Here is a 12,975-nt window from a genome sequence, read left to right as displayed (position 1 = left end):
GAGGAAAACTCAAATAGATTTATTGATAGAAGTAGTAGAAGAGAGGATTACAACTAGGCTTGATCCAGCATCATCCTCCCAGCATGAAAGCCCTCTTCACCTCATACAAAGAAAGATCACCCAACAATGTCTTCAAAGAGAAACCAACAACACTTCCTTGCAAATTACAAAATTCCAGCCTCTGGATCTCTTGGATGAGGGATCCATATATAGATGTTTACAGGAGAGCGATTCAACTTCTGGGATTTTGATTAGTGTCATTTCACTGATAGTTCTTGGTTCCACTTGGATATTTCAGATCTCTTGCTCATCCTTGGGTGAATTTAGAGAGGCAAGTGTCATATGAGCAATTTCTAGAAGATTCTCTGGGTTTCCACCTAGCAAACTGCTTCTGCCATTTGTCTGCTCTCACTCATTGCACCCTACAGAAGGGCTTTCCAATATGCATCACACCCCCCGTGTGTAATAGGTGAGATGCATCGCACGCTATGCATGGCGCAGTCTGTATGGTCCTGTTTTGACCAGTTCTGAGTATTTTTTCATGGAGAACTTGTGGGAGATGATGTAATCGACTGACCTTGTTCCTTTAGGGTATGAAACAACACTTTTAGGCGTTTAGAAACCCTTGGTTTATGGACATATGTGATTGGGGTTGCAGTGCCCAAATATGTCTATAACAGTTTCCCCCTAAAGCATGAGGTCGTAAGTCTTTTGATGTCGGGTGAAATGCTTTATGATGAGGATCCGAGGTTTTTTGAACTGGAAAGTGACTTGTAATAAGATACAACACAATACGTTATCTTCACATTATTTTCGTGATCTAGCTGAGGTGGGCATTCCCATGCTTAGCTTTATAAATTCATATTCATGTACATAAGACAGACAATCGTCTGTGTGGCAGACTGATGATTCTGGTAGAGCCATCATCCTTCAGATTGGATGATTAGCTGTGCAACTATGATGTAAATTTGATGTCTTTATTATCCTGAATATATCGCAGTGTGGATGGATGAAACTAGATCTGAGGTCTTCAAACTTGTTCAATCTTCTCCTGAAGTACAAGTCGATCCATTTGAAAAGATGTCCTGATGTCGAACATGGAAAGAAATCGCCTAATTACTATCCAATGATGTGAGTTTTTAACAGGCGCGAGAGGAATCACTGATAATGATGATGACCCTCAAGGTACTGCAGTACAATTCACATGGTGTGAATACATGAGTCGATGTTGAACACCACATAAAATCTTTCGGTCGAATGCCATTGATGTAAACCTGTCGCCGGAAGTGAGAAACTTGCCATTGAGGGATACAAGCTTCAAAGTACTAAAAGGATTGTTCCTAAGTCAACTGCTTGGATAATGAGCTAATGTCGACAAGAAGTGACCCATTGTAGGAGGGCCTTAATGAATCCCACATCTACGACATAGAACGAAGAAAATGATTTTTTGGAGGTGAAAACGATCTGATGATACAAGGTTCAGGATGGAAGTCATGAAAAAATGGAGAGTGAAGGTATTGCAGCGGATGAGATGTTGGCTAGGTTGGTGAATTCTTTGAGTGACTTCTCTTGAACATACCGGAGACACTGAAATGGATTGGTAGCATTAACCCCAAGGTGGATGGTATGGTGGACCAATGGTGATATGATCGGTGAATGGAATAACCCAACCCAACTCAATCATGGCAACGGAGTGAAAGTATCATGTTCAAGAGCAACCTACTACCAATGAAGCTATTCAAGTTTTCTTTCCTTTTTCCCCAGTCATTGCTGACCAGTACCTCTTTATTTTTGTCAAGTTTGATGATGATAACATATGCTTGTTCTATAATTTGCCCTTCAGGAAAACCTGTCACTATGTTTTAACGAGCCTAGTGACAATGAAACTCACTCTTGTCTGCATGGACAAGTTTGTCGCTATTGTTTTAATGAGTTTAACGACAAAGATAACTTGGTCCTTTTCAATCTTAGAGAGTCTAAAAGGGACGGAAATGCAACTCCAGTGGTCCTTTTTCATAATGTAATCCCCTAAGTTCGAAAAAGTATAAAATAATACGAAAGAGATGACTTTTTCGATAGTTTTAATGAGCCGAACAAGACAAGCGCTCGATCTTTTTGTGTAATAATCCCTCAGGTCCAAAAAGATTAAAATCTAGAAGAGGGATGGCACTTCCGATCTCTCTAACAAGCTGGAGAGGCTAATTGCTTGGCAATATTTTCATATTTTATGAGTCAGATGGAAATAGCTTAAAGGAGACTCGATTTTTGAGGAACGAGTGATGTTTTTGGATAGCAACTGGTTCTAGGTAAGGTTTGGAACTTTTCAATCACAGCAATGTAAAGAAGGTGGCTAATAGAATCACTCATCACAGTTGTTCCTCAAAAGGGTAAACAATCAAATGGAGGCGTATGATTGGCTAAAAAAGAGTGGAGGTGATGGTAAGAACATGACCAATGTTCAAAAGCTGATAGTCATGTGATCAAAATCGTTATTTACCGGAGGTGGGGTTCATTTTTTAATGAGCTTGAACTCTGTGGAAACACTTGCTCATTGTTGGGTTTATTTTTTAACGAGCTTGAACTTCACGTAAAACTTCTCATGGCAAGGTTTATTTTTTTAACAAGCTTGAACTTTGCGTAAAACGGCTCGTGCCAGTCGTATAATAAGGATGTCTCATCGATAGGTTCATTTTTTAGGGAGCTTGTACCATTCGAAATTTTGCTCCAGAGCCTTTTGTTATGCAAGCTAGGAATGACCAACCTACGAGGTTAAAGGGTTAAGAGCCTACCAAGTAAGAAAATAAATGGTCACTTTTCACTTGCACGCAAAAAGGTTTGCATGGCCCCAGGTATAACGAAATAGAGCTTCCAGGTTGCCTTACGGAAGTTCTTGCATTAACAAGATTGTTCCATCCACGTAGTAGATAAAACGCTTCCTCAGCTTTGTCCATCGAAATGGATGAAGGTGGTTCATGTTCCAATCACCTAACCTTTGATGGGGGAATCCTTTTCCAGACTGGTCCATTATCCTAAACGGACAGGATTGTCAGACTAGTCATATTCCCACGCGGAAACCTACCTTATATCTGGGGTTTTCTGCTGAAGCAAACCAGGGGGCATGCCTCATGGGTTTCAGTCATAATCACCGAATAACTCGTGATCATCAGGTGGACGGACTGGAAATTGATGAGACATTCCTTGTGAGAAAAAACAAGTTAGGGATGGCATTTGACTAATAGTTGTGTTTGAACCAGGGAATGAAAGTTGGTCTACGAGCTGGACCACTCTGCCTTCATGCAGAAAACACATCACTCGAAAGAGTGAGCAAACGATAGCTCCCATGCTATAAATGTAGTCACGCCCAAGGAATAGATTGTACTCTAGAGGTCCTTGGACTACCATCATGTTTAGATGAAAGGTTTTCCTTCTCAAAGTTAGAGGCAAATTTGGAAGGATCCCTAACGATCGACTGGTTCCTTTGTTGAAGCCTATCATATTTCGAATCTGAGGCAGAAGAGATGGAGAACCAAGCGCTTTCCATGTAGTTAAGGAAAGGATACTCACAGAAGCCCCTTCATCTATGATAGTACCAACCATGATCATTCTGTAAGCTTGTACTATGATTCGGAATGGTACATTAAATGGTAGGCGGGGTCTGCCTAGTAGATTCCAATCAAAGGAAATGACTAGATTGCTTGGAGGTGGGACCGAATAAACGGTTGGATAAATCTATGACGAACTTCCTTCCTACGGTAAAGGAATGGGTAGATTTCCCCCATGTTCATCGGGGTTTGTGTTTATGAAAAGAATTTTAATAGTGTTGTTCTCATTCTCTTTGGTGACAGTATCATCTGAAGGTGGGTCCTCTAAAGACAAGATTGGGTCGACTGCCATCTCGACCTGTTGACTTTGGTTAGATGTGGACTCAGAGGGTTTATCTTCAATGATAGGTGCTTCGATCAACAACAAAGGTGTGTCGGTCGGATTTTCAACTAGCAATGGACTCGGCAAGAGTTTCTTATATCTAGGAGGAAGCCGTAGTAGTGAAGCGGGATGGTTATCCAAGACTCTTTTAGCTTCATCCAGGAAGGGACAACGATGGAGGGCATGATCGCCTTCACATAGTCTGCAAGGAAATTTATATCTTCCTTTTTGTCCATTGACTTCATTTTCACTAGGTGACAGTGTACTTTCAACATGATAATCAGAGGTTGAGGACACTGGATTATGCAAGCAGGGAGACCAGTCCCTTAGGATCCATGGGATACAGGGACAATCTCGATGGCAGTGGTATCCCTTGCAAATGACACATGGAGATTTAGGTTTGGAAGGTGTAGTGTGTGGATTTTCACCAAATGATGCACGGTTGCCCCCTTTCATGGTTGGATTCTTCTTCTTCTTCTCCTTCCCTTTCTTCTTCTTCTCAGTGATTTGGTTTTTAGCGTTACTAGCTTCACCAAGCGAAGAGGAAGAAGGAGAGGGAGAAACAAATGAAGTAGAAGGTTGGGGAGCAACTTCATCTGGTTGTTGATTGGATTGCTGAGGAATCACAGTGTTTTGAATGATAGAGGTCGAGAAAAGCCATATTGGCAGGCCAATTGTGAGTCTTGGGAGGAACAATGTAGCCATGTGTGGAGCACCAACATCCCCCCAAGAGGAGAAGGGACTAGAATTTCCCCCAAGGGGAAATCCTTGATTGGTAGACTCCATTTCTCAACCTAAAGACCAACAAGGCAACAGTGACGTTATTCTGATTAAAATAAATTTTATGACGCTTTGACAGAACTTGCTTTTTCAATTTTTAAGAGTCGAGAAAAAAGCTAAAGATGACTTTAGTCACCTTCGATTTTTAATGAGCCTGAAGTTACAAGTGCTTAGATGGACATTTTCTTTTAAGGAGTTTGAAAAGGAATGAAAGTGACTACTCTAAAAATCTAGACAGAGGGATTACCAAACCAATCGTAAAACTGTAGAATACTTTTTACGATACAGTAGTCAATCTTCCCGAATGTTGTGTTCAGTGCATTACGATCAATAGGGCGGCAGACATGGCTTCCTAAGGATAAAGGATACATAGCCTATTGTGGTGTCCCAATATATACTCGACGGTACATGGGAGCACAATTTTGTACTGGTACTTGTCGTCTCAAAGAGGAGGAATCATCCAACCTACGATGAAAGTGATAGTTAGCAGGCTTTACGACGCCGGAATATGTCTCTAGCCTAGACTTCTAAATGTTGTGCGTTAGGTTCCAAGGCGTTTTTATGTTCATTGAAGTTTATTTTACAGTTGATCTTTCTTAAGAAGTTTTCCTTTAAGGTTCACCACGTGATGTAGATATACAATTCCTAAATATGCAATCTAAGATGATAAATAGTCGTTTACTTTCTTTTTGCAATGAAAATCCTAGCTACTAAGGAAAGATAAATGAAATTCTTTCAACATAGAGCAGAGAGCACACACTAGATGCACTTTTCCTAAATCAACTTCAGCATGTAGTCTTAATGCAAATGCACATGCATGTATTGTTTTTCAGTTTCCTTAATGTGAGAATGACAAAAAGAAAACAAAGTATAGATCTGAACTATTCTCTTTCAAAGCGACAGTACTAACAATTTTCTTTTCAAAAAACGAAAGTAAGGTCAAGACAACACTTTGCGATTTTGAATTTAAACTACTTTCGAAACTTGAAATACTAATGATTCAAATCAAATACAATGGCAAAAGTGTAATCGACTATCTAAAAGAGGAATGCTTTTTGACACTCTTTTTCTTGACTGAAAACAACACTTGCGACACTTTCAAATCAAAAGACGACAGTTCGATTAAGCTACTATTTGCAAAGCAGAACTGTAAATGATGAAAAATACATAAAAAAACATTCACAATTCCTTCTGATGGAGGCCAAATAATGAAAAGGAAGATGGTTTCAACAGAGATATACTAATCATAGACAGGAAAACTTCTGAATAAAGCTGAAGACAATGAAGAAAAAACCAAAATCTGGAGGCAGAAATAGTGTTAGTCAATCATCACACCTGTAACACAGGGAAACAGGGATGCATCTCACCTGCAACACATGGGAGGTGTGATGCATCTAGGTTTCCAAGAAGAGACAGTGCAATGGACCAGAGTTGAGACTGTGCTTGGTTTGCACTCACAGTTTGCAGCTAAGTTTAGGGGTTTAGGCTGAGCTAATGATAGTTAGTAAACACAAAGTATAGGGGATGATCTAATGAGGTTATTTGAGCTACCACAAGGGCACTTAGGATATTTTCAATCTAGATGTTTAGTTCATAAACCAACCCGATGATTGACTGAAGCAGCATTGATCTACTTTGCAGTTGCATAGCAAAAGCAGTTTGAAGTCTAGCTGGCTTAAATTCAGGCTTTGTCTGTGGTTTATAAACCAAACAACAGTAACAAAAAAAACAAACTATTCGTTCCCTAGCGGAGTCACCATTTCGTTATCTGGAAAACTAGTGTCCATTCAAAGCTGCTATTCCCACTAAGATGGGTATCTATCTTAGAAACAAATAGATTAAAGTTGTGTTTTCCTTTATGAGAGATAGATGAGAGAGAAGCAGAGAGCACCAACCTTAGTGTTTCGCTAGTCTCCTTGCTTGTTTCCTCTCTCCTTTGATAGAACCTTCACCACTCTTTTCTCACTTGTCCCACTTCAAAGAACACCTGTAGAGCCAAGGTAGCAAAATACCATCAAAGCATATATATCTATAACCATAAATAATGTAGGATGAGATGTACATTAACCATATAAATTCATACATAAACACGATTCAAAAATATACAAGCATATGGAGAAAAACTCGAATAACCTTATTGATAGAAGAAGTAGAAGAGAGGATTACAGTGAGGCTGTTTGATCCAGCATCATCCTCCCAGCATGAAAGCCCTCTTCACCTCATACAAAGCAAGATGACCCAATAATGTCTTCAAAGAGAAACCAACAACACTTCCTTGCAAATTACAAAATTCCAGCCTCTAGATCTCTTGGATGAGGGATCCATATATAAATGTTTACAGGAGAGTGAGTCAGCTTCTGGGATTTTGATTAGTGTCATTTCACTGATAGTTCTTGGTTCCACTTGCATATTTCAGATATCTTACTCATAACTGGGTGAATTTAGAGAGGCAAGTGTCATATGAGCAGTTTCCAGAAGATTCTCTGGGTTTCCACCTAGCAAACTGCTTTTGGCATTTGTCTTCTCTCACTCATCGCACCCTACAGAAGGGCTTTCCAGTATGCATTTCACCCCCTGTGTGTAATAGGTGAGATGCATCGCACCCTATGCATGGAGCAGTCCATATGGTCCTGTTTTGACCAGTTCTGAGTAGTCTTTCATGGAGAACTTCTAGGAGATCATGTAATCAGCTAACCTTGTTCCTTTAGGGTATGAAACAACAATTTTAGGGGTTTAGAAGCCCTTGGTTTATGGACATATGTGATTGGGGTTACAGTGCCCAAATATGCCTATAACACTCATGAGATCAGTTCTCCAGCCTATTCCCTCACTGTGTTGCATGTCAATTACAATGTTTTCATGAGGGCATGAAAAAAGGTAAGCAGGGGGGTGTATTGAGCACTAGAGAAGGTATGTAATTACCACTCATTTTGTCATCTTTTTCTTAAATTCATAACTTCTTTACATTATGAAATAAGTATATGGTGAAAGATTATGATAGAATCTAGAGGATTTGTATGCAATGTGAAATAACTAATAATTACCCTTTTCCTATGCATAAAAAGGAGAAAACGGAAGATTGTCATCCCAAAGGAAAAGACAAGATAAAGTTAACTATTGTCCCTTTGACAAGGAACCACATTCAAACGAGGCAATCCAAATTGGAGCATATCAACCAGGAAAAGGAAAAGGAGATACGAAATCGGCGCAAAAGAACAAGAGGATAATTGAGAGCTAACAGTTTGGAAAATCCCCCAGGATCCTTTGATGCTGAGGGATCGCTACCTTAACAATTTTCTGTATCATTGATATCTCCACTCCGATGCTATAAGAAGGGGGTAGCATTGCAAGCATGGGAGAGGATGGGCTATTGTTGTTTTATAAAATTCACTGTTGTAATTGGAACTTTGATCATCGACTCTCTCTAAGAGTGATTACTATAACTCTGTTTTGATGAGTAATATATAAACTTTGGTTGTTGTTCCATCTTTGATTCTGGAGTAATCTTAAGCAGTGTGTCCCTGGAGGCTAAGGGCCCAGCCCTAGTGGATCACTTGCTCCTGTACCATTATTTCTGATTCGTGTGTGGTTTGATTTCTTCTATTCGCTCTATTCAGTAATCTGATGTTCCTTACTATTTTACATATTAGTTATGTTATATTTCATTTATACTTGACTAAGTAATGTTATTCTCTGCAACATGAATGTTAGGCTATTCATTCTAACTTTATATCGCATCGTTGTTCTTTTAACAATTGATATAACATTGTTGTTCCTTACAGATTGCCATTCCTGTTCGATTATAGAGTAATAGTGATGTATATTCATAAATCAGTATTACTGTATTTATCTATATGGTTTAATCTTAAACGTGATTGTTGTTCATTTGGGATTGTTGTTCCATCGTGATCACAATTTCTGTTTCTTTATAACTGTGATTCATACTTGTTGAATCGAAGCTCAGATTACTGTTCCTTTCAATATTAGAGTGTCGTGTGTAATACTTGATCTGGTTTGTTGTACATTTACATTTGATTTAAGTTTCTGTTATATATTTCATTTCTGATTAGTTTGCTGTCCTATTTCTATTTGTTGTTCAATTCATCTCTAAAGTAAAGATTGTTACTCAATTCTTGTAGGATATAATTATTGCTGCATTCATTTCTGTAGGTTAAGGTTTTGTTGTTCAATCCTGTTAATAAGATTAGTTGTTGTTCCATTTCCTGTCATTTGAATTATCATTGCTTTGGTGTGTAGAATGATTTGAGACTATAGTGAACATTAACATAAGTCGTCTAGTTCCCAGATTGCTTTTTAATTGCATCAATGTACAAAGGGTAGAGTTACCATTAATGTACCCTTCACTGATAAATTGTTGTAGCTTTCTGAATGTATGATTTTAGTTTTAAGTTTCTTTTTGTAATTATATTTTATTCCAAGCATCTATTTACTCTTGTATTTAGAGCACTATACTACTGGCATTACCCTGAAAAATGACCGCCTCAAACTGATTACACTCTTTGAGATAACAAATCGTTCCTGGATTGATAATTAATGTAGGGTAAATAGAGATGAAAAAGACACTTTTTACTACTTGACACATATCACGTGATTACATGCATGACCAAGATTAGATCGAGAGCATGCGAGATAAGAGGTTTTCTCATGCTACGTGTCAACCCCTTAGGTTAATCGTGTGAAATCGTAGAATATCATTTACAACTTTTAGGGCACACGACATGCCGCTTACCACTTCCAAATACCACTCTATTGTTCTGCTAACACATGGTTTTAATCTCTGCCATTCATCTTCTGTCAATATCGTCCATCAATCTAGCTGATCCGACCGTTCCCATTCTTTTTTGTTTAATTCTCTCTACATTGTTGGTCTTTTGTGTGCGACTTGATTATTCAATGACTTTGCTCGAGGATCGATCAATCCATACATTGTATCGAAGACTTCAACAACAGAACCAGGTTAAAGCAAGGATTTCTTATTCCTTTCACTGATTTCGATTTTTGATTGTTCTTCCACTTGACTCCTTCCTAAGCTTTGTTCTACGTATTATTTTAATGATTTCACATCAGAAACTTCAACTTTGATCCTTCAATTGGATTCAAAAGATCAGACCACTATCCTTCATTCTCCATCTCTACGTTCTTCTTTAATTCTACCTGCATGCATATATTATGCAGAAATTACTCTAATTCACACACAATTTATAATTTCATTAATAAATACACACCACACAACTCAGGAATCAAATTCTCTGTCTTTATAAACAATTATTTACATAATGAATCTCTCTCTCTCCCTGATTTTCTAATGAATGGCCTTTTTCCTTTCTTGCCTATAGGCTTACAGTCAAACCCTATCTAATCTCTGAATTCTGATTCTCACTCTAACTCACTAACTCTCTAACTCTCTCTATGCCTTTTAGGCTTACATTTATACAAAAGGTTTTGTAACCCATTTCTGTTCAGATCCTTAATCTTTTGAATTAAATACTAAATATCCTCTAAGTCCACTTTTGACTTAACTAATCCCTAAGGATCCTCTCTAGTTTGACAAAAAATGAAACCAATTCCTAATATAAGATTTACAATTAATTTCCAAATCTTTCAATCCCTATGGAATCTTAACTAGCCTAAATCTCTCATGTTCTTCAACATTCGAGAACATTTACAAATATCCTCACAATATCTAATTAATTCATATTCTTAATATCTCTCATAAACTTACTTAGAAACCTTAATAATTACATTAATTTAAAACTCAGGAAACTAACTTCCTTGAAAACACACGACCCCCTATGTCTACTAAAATAAAATGAAATTGCTGAGCTATATGCTCCTGCATCAAACTCCCAAGATTAAACTAATCATGATCTCTAGATCATGTGTTCTCATATGTTGATAGAAAACCTTCAGGGTCTGAAACTTTAGTTTCTAGTTGTCTGAATGCTCTGTTCCTTTGTTGCTATTGTATGTTTGTTGTCTTCTATTTCATCTTCATCTCCTTGTCAATCAGTTTCAACTTCTGATTGATCACTCTTCATGTTGTTGTCAATCTCCTCCATCTTGACTGCTTCATCATTAATTGCCATAACTCTTCAATCTCTATCTCCAGCACATCCTTGGGTTGGTAGATACTTTGCCATTTGTTGCTATACTTTGTCCACTCATCTCAAATTGTTGTTCATTATCTTCTCTTTGAAGTTGTCGGATTCTTAATATCACCCTTTCATCCTTACCATCTTGTTACTTTCCAAATAACCTTTGTTCAATATCTATAAATTTACTTTCAAAAAATAAATTGTCCTCCAATTCCCCTTGTACTTGATTCCTCTCAAATACATCACTATGTTGTTCACCAATTCCAACATATTTTCCTTCCTCTTCTTTAACAACCCTCAGTAATTGTCCTTCACTTCCTTGACTAATTCTGATAGTCAATATAATTTCTTCAAGCACGATATCTTCATGCTTTTCTTTTTCCTCATCAGCATGTCTAACGTGGAAACTTCCAATCCTCTTCAGTTCTAAAACTGACTCTTCAACTTGAAACATGTCTATCTCATTTTCATCAAATCCTGTAATCATAAAACAATTGTCAGACTTAAAAATATAAGGCCTTATTACCATCTCTTTCTCTGGCAACATCTCAGTGTGCTTCTCTAATTTTTCCTTCTCTATGAGCACATCCTTATGCAGATTCAACCTATTTAAAGAATTCTCCAAACGACTCTCGGAACTGTCAGCAAGTCTCTCTTCCACACCATCTGCTTCAATGATGTCTTTCTGCTCTTGTCCACTATAGTGAACTGCTTCCTCTGCAATCACACTATCATATTCTAAGTTTTCCAGCAAATATTCTAGCAATTCAATTTCTCTTCGTGTCATGAAACCAGCTCAAAAAAAGATAGAATGGATAGATCAACGCCTTAGAATTCAACCTCTTCGAGGGGGCAACCTCCTTTACATTACATAAATGAACAATTCTTGGATGATTCAAATGACAAAACCTCCTTTCTATATATATGAGTCTAAGGAGTCACAATATAACCCAGCTGACCTAACAATAATAATATAAAGCCACAAAAATAAAAATAGAGGGATTCTATGGGGCACAATAATAACAATATGGGGACAATAGGGGCACAACAATATTAATAAGGGATACAACTACAATAGTAATAGGGTAATCATTAGTATTATAGGGACCTAACATGCCCCTCTCCTTCAAAAAAGTGTTTTCCTCAACGCTTGAGTAGTTCTGAATGCTTCTGTATAAACTTTTCATCCTCCCATGTGAAATCTTCAGTTGATAAGTTCTTCCACTTGATAAGATACTCCGAAATTGATTGATTTCGTCGCTGTCGAGTTCGTGTTTCTGTGACTGTTTCCAGTTCCAATATAATTTTTCCTTCCTCATCAACTTTTGGCAATATTGTTTGAACTAAGAGCTTGTCACCTATAACCTTATTTAAAGATGAAACATGGAAAACTAGGTGCAATCGAGAAGTTGCAAGAAGCTCCAACTTGTAAGCCATAGTACCAATCTTTTGCAACACCTTGTTCGGACCATAAAACTTTGGTGATAATTTATTATCCTTCTTAGCTTGCTTGAGGGACATTTTCTTATATGGTTGTAGTCGTAGGAATACCCAATCACCTACATCAAAACTTCTTTCGTTGTGATGTTGATCTCCCTGTTGCTTCATTCTATTTTGTGCCAACACCAGGTTTGTTAGAAAATTATATATTACGGAGCAATGGAACACATAAAATATTGCAGAAATATAAACACAGAAAACACACAAAACAAGAGAGACACAGATATATATGTTTCACCCAGTTTGGGCTACGTCCACCCCAAATAGCCAGTCCTTCCTTTCTATTATCCAGCAAAATGAAGAGACACAACCTACAGCAAATCTGCTGTAATATCCTCTGTTTTCTCTCACAGTCTCACCTCTCTATTTCTCACTCACAAAATACACATCTATTACACAGACTCAAATACAATGCCCTCATAGAAAGAGAGGGGTTGCCTTCTAGGGCAAAAACCCTAAACTAAACATAAGTTCTACCGTCAGATCATCCACCTAATGAATGGCCCAGATTGACTAGAAATTACTATACTTTTACAAGGCAATTTTACAACTATTTTTAGCTTCGGGGGTGCTCCCCCCAAAACCCCCCGCCAGGAGGGGGCTCCCAAAGGTTGCAGCCGCCCCCCCCCCCCTGGACCCCCCCTGCAGTGAATAT

Source organism: Pinus tabuliformis, chromosome 4_1, assembly GCF_031772625.1.
Source record: "Pinus tabuliformis cultivar Carrire ecotype Pingquan chromosome 4_1, CPIR1, whole genome shotgun sequence".
NCBI lineage: Eukaryota > Viridiplantae > Streptophyta > Pinopsida > Pinales > Pinaceae > Pinus > Pinus tabuliformis.
The sequence above is the reverse complement of the archived record's forward strand: the minus strand, read 5'-3'. Positions refer to the sequence as shown.